This window comes from Triticum aestivum, chromosome 7D (assembly GCF_018294505.1).
Source record: "Triticum aestivum cultivar Chinese Spring chromosome 7D, IWGSC CS RefSeq v2.1, whole genome shotgun sequence".
In the NCBI taxonomy this organism is placed as follows: domain Eukaryota; kingdom Viridiplantae; phylum Streptophyta; class Magnoliopsida; order Poales; family Poaceae; genus Triticum; species Triticum aestivum.
This window is the reverse complement of record NC_057814.1, coordinates 527,076,156-527,086,027: the sequence shown is the minus strand read 5'-3', so window position 1 is coordinate 527,086,027 and position 9,872 is coordinate 527,076,156.

Sequence of the window (9,872 nt, the reverse complement as noted above, 5' to 3'; positions counted from 1 at the left end):
GTCGTCCGCCTCGCGAGGCTTGGCCCCTCGCGAGGGTCTTGGATGCCTTGTCGATGAAGATGGGCCGTATGGCCTGATGGCTTAGCCACGCCGTGGGCCGTAGGCAGCCAAGTCTGGGGACCCCCGTTCCCAGAACACCGACAGTAGCCCCCGGGCCCAAGCTGCGCTCGGGCTTGGCTTCGCGGCGAAGCCAAGGGTCAAGTTCGGAGCACCGCGGGCCCCAAAGCCTGCGACCTCGGTTGACGCGTGGCGGTTGATTGGACGTGGGCGTCTCCGCTTCCCCACGCTGCCTCGGCAACTGCTTGACCTGACAAAAGGCTGGCGCAGGCAGCACTTGCCTTCACTGCTTCTTCCTCGCCTTGCTCCAGATCCCCTTTCTTGCTCCTCGCCACCGCTACCTCTAGATCCGCTCCAATCTCATCCTGCATCCGCAATCCATGGCGCCGCGCAAAGTCAAGACTTCCTCTACACCGGCTTGGTATGAGCCGGCCCTCGAGGCGCCCACCATCACGGAGAAGAGCCTCGCCTCTGTGCGCCTGATGACGGCGGGCGAGAGCAATGAATGGGGGGAGACCGAGCTCCGGCTTGCCTCCGACGTGCCGGAGCCCAAGGAAAGCACCTTCTTCCCCTTCTTCTCGAGCAGTGTTGCCGTCGGGTTGGTTCCTCCCTTCTCTGATTTCTTTTATGAAGTCCTCGACTACTACGGGCTGCAGGCGTTGCATCTTCATCCCAACTCTGTCCTCCTCCTGCCCATCTTCGCCTACTACTGTGAGGCATACCTGGGCATGCTGCCATCCGTGGCGCTCCTGCGCCACTTCTTCTTTCTTCACGTCATAGATGGGCCAATTTCCGGGTGCGCCAACTTCGTTGCGTCTGGCAAGGCCAACTCGATCTCGAGCACTGGGAAGAGGGCCGACAACATTCGATCTAAATGGGTCATGATGGATGCCAAACGTGCCGATCCGTGCCTGGTGTTGCTGACGGAGGCGCCCCAGCTCGGCAAGGGGTGGCCCAGAGCGAAGCTTACCGATGAGCGGGCGTTGTCTGTGCTGGGGCAGATGATGACTGACCTGAAGCCGGGCAACGTGAAGGCAGCCAAGGTGACGGGGGCAATGCTCTTGAGGGAGTTCTTGATGCTGCGAGTTGCCCCACTCTAGGCGCGCGCACGCCCCCTGTGGGAGCTTGAAGAAGAGGGAAACAAGTCCCGCCTGAGGCTTGGGGCCCTTCATGGCGACGGGTTGGATGCTGTTCTGCGCCTCATAGTTGGAGACAACCAGGAGTACCCGCCTAGTGCCTTCGTTCCTTTGTTCCTCCGCACGGATTGGGAGGAGCTCGTCGCCTCCAGGCCGACCTTTGACGCGCGCGGCCTGGTGCCGCCGGCGCTTGCGGGACCTCCCGTGGCATCAAAGCCGGTGGAGGTGTCCTCTGACGAGTCCCGTGGAGGGGAGGAGGAGGTGGACTCGGAGAAGACCCTTGAAGAGGTGGGGGAGACTTCCCCTCCGAGCAAGCCCAAGATCCTCCGCGCTCTGCCTGACGACGCCGATGCAGATACCCGCCAGGAGGAGAGGGAGCAGCCCCTCATCCCGAAAAGGGGTAGGTCGTCGCTGGTGGCTCGCGATGCCGCTTCCGTCCTGGCACCTCCTCGGGCTGGCTCCGGCTCTGCCTCCGCATCGCCTGTCACCGCCGGAGCCCGAATGCCTGCTCCTCATGTCCCGTTGCTGTCAGGCTTCAAGCTCCCCAAACGGAAGTATGTCACGGTGGATCAATAAGTGTCTTAAGCTTCACCTTGTCTCTGTTTGTACTCATCATTTCCTGATGCTGGCCCTTGGTTGATCAGGCCGACGTCTTTGGCGAAGAAGAGGAAGGAGGATGCGGGGGCCGTGCCTCCCTCCACAAAGAAAGGAGGTAGCAGTGCCCACATCTCCCCAGCCCGGTCGTCCTCACAGGGACAAGAGGAGCATCGCCGCGTGGAATCAGCCCCCATGGCCCCGCTGGCTCCGGAGGTGCCGGCGCCTGGCGTGGCTGATGATGTCCCAGCTGCTCCGGAACCCGCGATCCCCAGGCCCTGGTGACGGCGTCGCCTCCTCCCACTGCTGCACCTCCGCTCCTTGGTTCTTTCGCTCTTGCTGCTGTTCTGGAACGTGCTCTTTCGGAGATGACCCAGCTGCAGGAAGATCTCCTGGGCGCGGACCCACGTCTGGTGGTCGAGCGCCTGGAGCTGGCCTCAGGCTGGCTTCACTCTGACCTGGCAGTTTGTGTGGCGCTAAGTCAGGCCGCAACATCTTCCGAGAAGGAGAAGCAGAGTGCCGCCGACGTTGCAGCTGATCGTGAGGCAGCACTAAAGGATGCCAAGGCCGCCCGCGACCGCTGCCAAGAGCTGGAGGATGAGCTGAGGTGCCTGCGCGACCAGCACACCAAAGAAGCACGCTGCCGCCAGGCGAAGGAGGAGGAGGTGAAGGCCCGGGAGGACGCCGTCAAGAACCGTGATGCTGAGTTGACGGAGTTGGAGAAGACGCAGGCCGCCGAACGCAGCCGGTTGGAAGGGCTAGAGCGGAAGGCGAAGGCGAGGGAGGCCGATCTTGACGCCAAGGCGCGAGTCCTGGCCGAAGATCGCGCGGCCTTCGCCGACCTCGAGGAGAGGTCTCGCAAGGCGCTGAAGACGCTCTACGAGCACGGCCTGGAGAAGTCACTGGCCACCGCCAAGGATGGCCCCGCCCGACTGCTTCCTCTCTTGGTGAAGGCGCTTGAGGAGGTCATTGATGGCCTCGGTCCCATGGCGGAGGCAGAAGCTCGCGTCCTGTCTTCGGCTGCGCTGACTCGCGTCTTCAGCCACCTGCACCTTCGCGACCCCCACGCTTGTCTTGACGAGCTGCTGGAGCCTGTGGCTGAAGATCGATACGAGGCCGCCGCCATAGCCGTGCAAGGTCAAGTGGAGGTCTTTCTGAAGAAGTTCCGCGGCTTTGTCTCCACTCCTCTGTCCGGCGATGTCGCCGATCCTGCAGCTGGTGGTGAAGGTGAAGACAACATCACTCACGAAGTAGCACCTTCCGCAGGTGATGGCGGTGCCCGGGAATGACCAACGGCTATTCTCCCGTTTTGTTCCTGCAACATGCATTAGGTCTCGTGGAGGCATTTAGACTTTTCATTTGATATCGTGAGGACAATGTGTTTGTAATATTTGCTTGATTTTGCATTTTCCTTCCTATCTGCTTTGCGTTCTGCGTCGGCAGAGCCCCGCCCCGCGCATACCTCAGCCGCCATTGGTCCAACCGGAGACCAGGACGGACCAAGGAGTAAGGGGCTACGTGACCAATTAGGCTCCTGAGTCGGTGATGCTCAGGAGTCCCCCTTGACACGCAAACAGCTTATAGGGAGAGTTCGCGAGGATAGATTAATGTTCTACGTCGGCAGAGCCCGGCCCCGCGCATACCTCAACCGCCATTGGGTCGACCGGAGACAAGGATGGACCAAGGAGTGAGGGGCTACGTGACCAGTTAGGCTCCTGAGTCGCGAAGCTCAGGAGTCCCCCTTGACGTGCAAACAATTTCCATACCTGCCCTCGCCGAGCCTTCGGGAGGGGCGCACGACGCCCAGGTCCGGGAGACCTGGTTGGGTGGCGTGCGCTTGGGCGTGACCCGAGCGCAGCCCCCGTGCCCAGCCCCCTCGCGCGGCTCTCCCGAGGGGAGGCATTGCGGTGAGGCTGGACACAGAGCTCTGGGCTCCCTGAGGTTGGTACGACCGTGGGGCCGCCCTCAGTTGCTTATCACCAGCACGGAGCATAGTGCTTCCTCTTGTGCACGGGCATAGCCGCTCCTGGGCAGTGTCGACGGCCAGTGCAGAGCATGGTGCTTCCACTTGTGCGTGGAATGGGGGCCCCCTCTAGGAAGACCCCCTCGGGGCATGTACAGCCCCGCCCTGACACGTGGCTTGCACGACAGGGCTGCGAGGTGTATTTGGGCACTCGTGAGCCAGCGCGGGACTCGCAAGGCCCTACCTCAAGGCGGGTTGCACCTGGTCTTGAGTCTTGGTGACTGTGTGTTCCTACCTCCGCCTACGGTACGCTCCCCTTGTTTCTTTTTCTCTCTCTCTCTCAGCCTTGTCGCCGAGTTCCTCGGGGCCGACTCTAACTCAGTCGGCTTGCTCTTTTGACAGAGTCCTCTGCTTCGGCCGGCCGGAGGGACAGACGTGGAGCGCCGCTTCATCCCCGACCGGACCGAACACGACCAGGAGGACCCCGACCTGGGGGCGGTCCATATGGAGGACGCCGTCGAGCCGACCGGTGGCCAAGCCGGCAGCGAAGCAGGCGGCTCCGGGTTCACCGCTACCTTTGACGACTGGCCGGACGAGGATGAAGCCGAAGCCGCCCCGCACCGCCAGCCGGCATCCGGACGCGGCGCGGGCTCCTCCGGCGCGCAGCCTGCTCGGGGTAGAAGCCAGAAGCGTCGCGCTGCCCCGGGCTTGTTCGGCAGCCGAACGAAGAAGCCCAGGGGCGGGGCGGCCGCCACCAGGCGGGAAGAGGCGGCCGCGAAGGCGGCTCGCTTCCGCAAAGTGGTGAAGCAGCCGCAGACCGTGTCGGCGTAAGTTCTCTTTCTCTATGTACTTTCTTTCTTTCCTTTGGTGGTTCTTGAACCTTCGTCTTCTTTTTCAACGGTCAGAGCTCCGCTGTCACTTGAGCGGGCGGCTGCCGGCTCCGTCGTCGAGTCGCCAGGGGGCTCTGGGAGCACCACCCGCCGCGTAGATCCCCGCGCCGCCCTCCTGGAGGCGACAGAAAGGAACGCGCGGGAGGTGCGGGAGGAGCAGGAAGCGCGGGAGGCGGAGGCACGGAAGGCAGCCACCGCCCAGGCAGCTCGGGAGGAGGAGGCGGCGAAGGCGCTCGCCGAGGCCGCAACCAAGGCCCAGGCAGAGGCCGAGGCCGAGGCGGCGGCAGGGGAGGCTTTGATGGTCACCCCACTGCGCACCATGGCGCCAGGGGACGTGGATCCCTCGCCAGGGGGAGCCAGCGGTTCCCAGTCGGGGCTGGGAGGAAGCGGCGACGACGTCATCATCTTGGAGAAGGCGCCGGAGCCGACTCCTCCGACTAGGGCGATCCAAGGCCGCCAGCCTGAGCCTGCGCCCGCACAGTCGGCGGAGGGCGAGCCAGCCGCGGGGGCTGAGGTGGCGGTCCGGGTTCCGCCAAGCCGGCGTGCAGGGAAGGCCGCGTCGGAGCCACAGATAGCCATGGGCTCCAGCTCGTCGGCCCGAGACGCGGAGGCGCGACGTCGGGGTGGACACCAGGCGGAGGGACAGCCGTGGTGAACGTCGCTGCACAAGATGTCCGGACCCGGCTCCAGAGCCAAGGCGCGGCGCTGAGGCAGTTCACTGACGAATTCCTCACAACGCGGGCAGCCATCCGGGTTAGCATTCCTATGTTGTTCTTTCTTGATCTTGATTTCTCTCGTGGGGGCGCGTCAGCGCACCCACTGGGTGTAGTCCCCGAGTTCCGAGTCGGCTGCTGAGCAGGCGGCTTGGAACTTCTTGGAGATTTTGTCTTTGCTGCTTTTGTTCTCACTTCGGTCTTCTGTCCGTCTTGCAGGACTACCACAACCTCCGAGCGGCCGCCTTCAACTCCCAGGCTCGGGAGCTGACTCAGAAGACCGCCGATCTTACTGAAAGCTGAGGTATGTGACTTGATCTGTATCTCATGTGGGGGCGCGTCAGCGCACCCAATGGGTGTAGTCCCCGAGATTCGGGCCGACTACTGAGCAGTCGGCTCGGATCTTCCTTGATGATTTCTTATTGTTCTTCTTCTTCTGTCGTCTCTGCAGCGGCCAACGCCAGTCTGAGGGCACAGCTGGGGGAGTCCCAGACTGCTCTTCGTGCCAAGGACGCGGAGCTCGCCGCCTTAGTGTAGGAGCGCGACCGCCTGGTCAAGAAGCTGGCCGACCAGGAGGAAGGCCATAAGGCGGCGCTGAAGGCTGCGCAGGATCGCGAAGCCACCCTCCAGGCCGAGTTCGAGACGGAGGTGGCCGGCTGGGCAGAGGCCAGGCAGACTCTGGTCTCCGGCTATGGCCAGATCGAGGATCTGGTTGACGGTAAGTCGTCTACCCCTTCGTCCTTTCTTGCCATCTGCCACTTTGACTTGTTTTTCTGATTTTGGTGTTCTTCTTTTCTTTTCTTCTTCGCGCAGAGTACTTCCCTGGCTATTCAACTGCCGCCAACCAGGCCATCGAAGCCCGTCGCTAGGCGAAGAGGCAAGCCGGCTTCGAGATCTCGCCAACCGCCGGCCGCTCGCTGGAGGAACAGCTCCTAGCGATCCAGGCTCGCATCCAGCCGGCTCATAGGCTGCTCCGCCGGCTTCAGCGTGCCGGGTCGCAGGTCTTGGCCGCCCTCTGGCTCGGCCAAGTGGTCCCTCGCACCCCCAGTCGGACCGCCGACTGGCTGGAGGTAGCAGTCGGTCGCTTCGAGGCTTGGAAGGCGTCAGCGGCTCGCTCCGGTGCCAGGCGGGCGCTGGAGTTCGTCAAGGCCTGGTATCCCGGCCTGAACCTGGACCAGCTGGCTACCTGGGGGCAGCAAGCTAACACGGAGCTGGAGCCGGCGCGGCCGGCCATCATTCGGCGGGCTTCAGCGATCGCCGACTACACCGACACCGACATCATTCGGAGGTGGACGACAATGGAGTCGCCCAGCCGGAAGATTGGTTCGGGCTGGACCCGGCGTACGGCGAGGACTCGGCGGAGGAGCTGGACTCCAGCGACAAGGGCGAAGAGGAGGAGGAGGAGGGTGAAGACGCCGAGCCGGCTGGTGGAGTAGCCGGCCAGCCTGACCGCGCCTCCAGCACTACGTCGCGTGCGAGTGCGTCTCCTACCGCCGGAGGTGGTCAAGCCGGGACCAGCTAGGCGGCCACTCCTTCAGCCGGCGAGGCTGCCTTCCCCGACCAGCTCGGCCTTCGTGTCGCGCCTTAGTCTTCTTTCTTTTGTTTTCCTGTCTTGTTACTTTTGAACAATGTTTGGTTAAGTCTGCACAATTCCACCTACTGGGTGTATTCAAACTCAAGTCTGCTGCCGGCCTGTGGGCGGCTTTATGTATATAAGTTATGCAATCGGTCTTTCCTTGTACTTTCGCTTTTTGTCCTTCTGCTTTTTCCCTTTGCCGCCCTCCCTTGGTTGCCGCCTCCCCAGTCAAACAGTTGCTCTGCAATCTGTAGCCGGGGAGTGCCTGGCCGATTGGGGAGGGGGAAGTACTTTTAGCTCTGCCGAACTTAAGCTAAGTTTTTTAGGAAGCCGGCCAGCCGGCTGTTTTGACAGTCGGCAGACATATTTGGAGGCCGTCTCTTTGCTATATAGGTTAGTTGTTCCCTAGCCGTTTTTCGTGTGGGCGTCCTTTCTGTCGTTCCTCTTGCTAGTCGGACAGTCAGTTCTTTGAGCTGCGACTTTCAAGAAGGGAGGACTCGGGAGCCGGCGCACTACTTTGCTGACTTTAGGAAGAACTTTCGATATAGCTCAAGGCGGCCAGTCCCCGGGCCGACTAGTCGAACCCGGTGCCGGACAAAAATTCAAAATGTAATAATACATTCATGGATATGACACTCGTCATTCATAGATAAATAAAAGGCAGTCCCCGAGTACTTGTTCGGGGGGCCTGTTGGTTTGTACTTAATACAAAAGGGGAGCGTGATACATACTGCTTTTCAGCTGTAAAATCGTCTTAGGAGGTTTGCGTTCCATGGTCGCTCTGACTCCTTGCCGGAGTCGTCTCTCTTGCGTGCTCTTGGTTTTTGCGCGTCGATCAAGTAGTAGGAGTCGTTGCCGAGTGCCTTGCTGACGACGAAAGGGCCTTCCCAAGGGGCCGAGAGCTTGTGCTGGCCGGCTGTTCGCTGGATCAGCCGGAGCACAAGGTCGCCCTCTTGGAAGGATCTTGGCTTGACCTTGCGGTTGTAGTAGCGGCGCAGGCCTTGCTGGTAGATGGCAGACCGGCTGAGGGCTAACAGCCGGCCTTCTTCCAGTAGGTCGACGCCGTCTTCTCTTGCTTCTTTGGCTTCCTCCTCCGTGTACATGGTGATCCGAGGCGAGTCGAACTCGATGTCTGTTGGGATGACAGCCTCGGCACCGTACACAAGGAAGAATGGGGTGAAGCCGGTTGACTTGTTGGGTGTAGTGCGCAGACTCCAGAGGACAGCCGGCAGCTCTTCGAGCCAGCAGCCGGCCGATCGCTCCAGTGGTACAATCAGTCGGGGCTTGATGCCGGAGAGGATAAGTCCATTTGCTCGCTCGACCTGGCCGTTTGACTGCGGGTGGGCAACGGACGCTAAGTCCAGTCGGATGCCCTGCGTCGCGCAGAAACGTGCCAGTGCGCCTTTGGCGAAGTTCGTGCCGTTGTCGGTGATGATGCTGTGCGGCACGCCGTACCGAGTACTGATGTCGGTGATGAATGTCACGGCAGTCGGCCCGTTCAGCTTCTTAATTGGCTTGGCTTCAATCCACTTTGTGAACTTGTCCACCGCAACGAGTAGATGTGTCAAGCCACCGCGGGCTGTCTTGAAAGGGCCCACCATGTCCAGTCCCCAGACGGCAAAAGGCCAGGTGAGGGGAATGGTCTTGAGGGCAGAAGCCGGCAGGTGTTGTTTGGAACTGAAGACTTGACATCCTCTGCAGCTCTTGACTATTTCTTTAACATCCTCCAAGGCAGTCGGCTAGAAGAACCCATGGCGGAAAGCCTTGGCCACGAGGGATCTTGAGGTAGCGTGATGGCCGCATTCGCCTTGGTGGATGTCTTTGAGGAATGCCACTCCTTTTTCTGGCTCGACGCAACACTGGAAGACTCCAGTGACGCTGCGCTTCACAAGCTCCCTGTTGATTATTGTGTATGCTGCGGCTCGTCGTTGCACTAGTCTTGCTGCGATCTCATCAGCCGGCAGCTCTCTGCTGACTAGGAACTTGAGGATGGGCTGGGCCCATGAGGGAGCTGTGACTTCTTCTGCTGTTAATGTGGCCACCATGACTCGGGTGGGTGGGTTGGGTGTTGCATTGGAGTCGACCACCGCTTCTTGTGTCGTTGCAGTCCCCGGGCCGACTGCTGCAGTCCCCGGGCCGGGTTCTGAAGTCCCTGGGTCGGGTGCGACTACGTCAGTTCTCGGGGCAGTCATTGAAGTTCCCGTGCCGCCTGTGGGGTTTCTTGAGCCGGATCGGGCTGTTTCTGGCGCAGGCGGTACGAAGATGGAATCCGACTCTGGAGACGGCTTGAGGAGGCGCTGGAGGGAGACGCCAGTCGGTATGGCTTGTCGGGTTGAGCCGATCCGTGCTAGGGCATCTGCTTGGTCATTGTCAGCCCTTGGCACGTGAAGGAACTCGCACCCTTCGAAGTATCCGCTCATCTGCTGGACGAGGAAACGGTAGCTCGCCATGTTCGCGTCCTTGGCGTCCCAGTCGCCAGATGATTGCTGGACCACCAAGTCTGAGTCGCCGTAGCACAGGATCCGGCGTATGCCGATGTCTTTGGCTAGCTGGAGCCCATGTACGAGCGCCTCGTACTCGGCCACGTTGTTGGAGGCGGCGAAGTGGATCTGCAGCGTGTACTTGAGCTTGTCGCCTTTGGGAGAGGTGAGGACGATGCCGGCTCCCAGGCCGGTGCGCATCTTGGACCCGTCAAAGTGCATCCGCCAATGGGTAGAGTCGGGAGCCGGCGGTAAGTACTGGGTCTCGGCCCAGTCGACGAGGAAGTCGGCCAATGCTTGCGACTTGATGGCGGTGCGGGGTTGATAGAAAATCGTGTAGGGCGCCAAGGCAATGGCCCATTTGGCCACCCGGCCGGATGCATCCCGGCTGCCTATGATCTCGGCGAGCGGGGCAGTGCACACGACCGTGATAGGGTGCTCTTGGAAGTAGGGCTTCAATTTC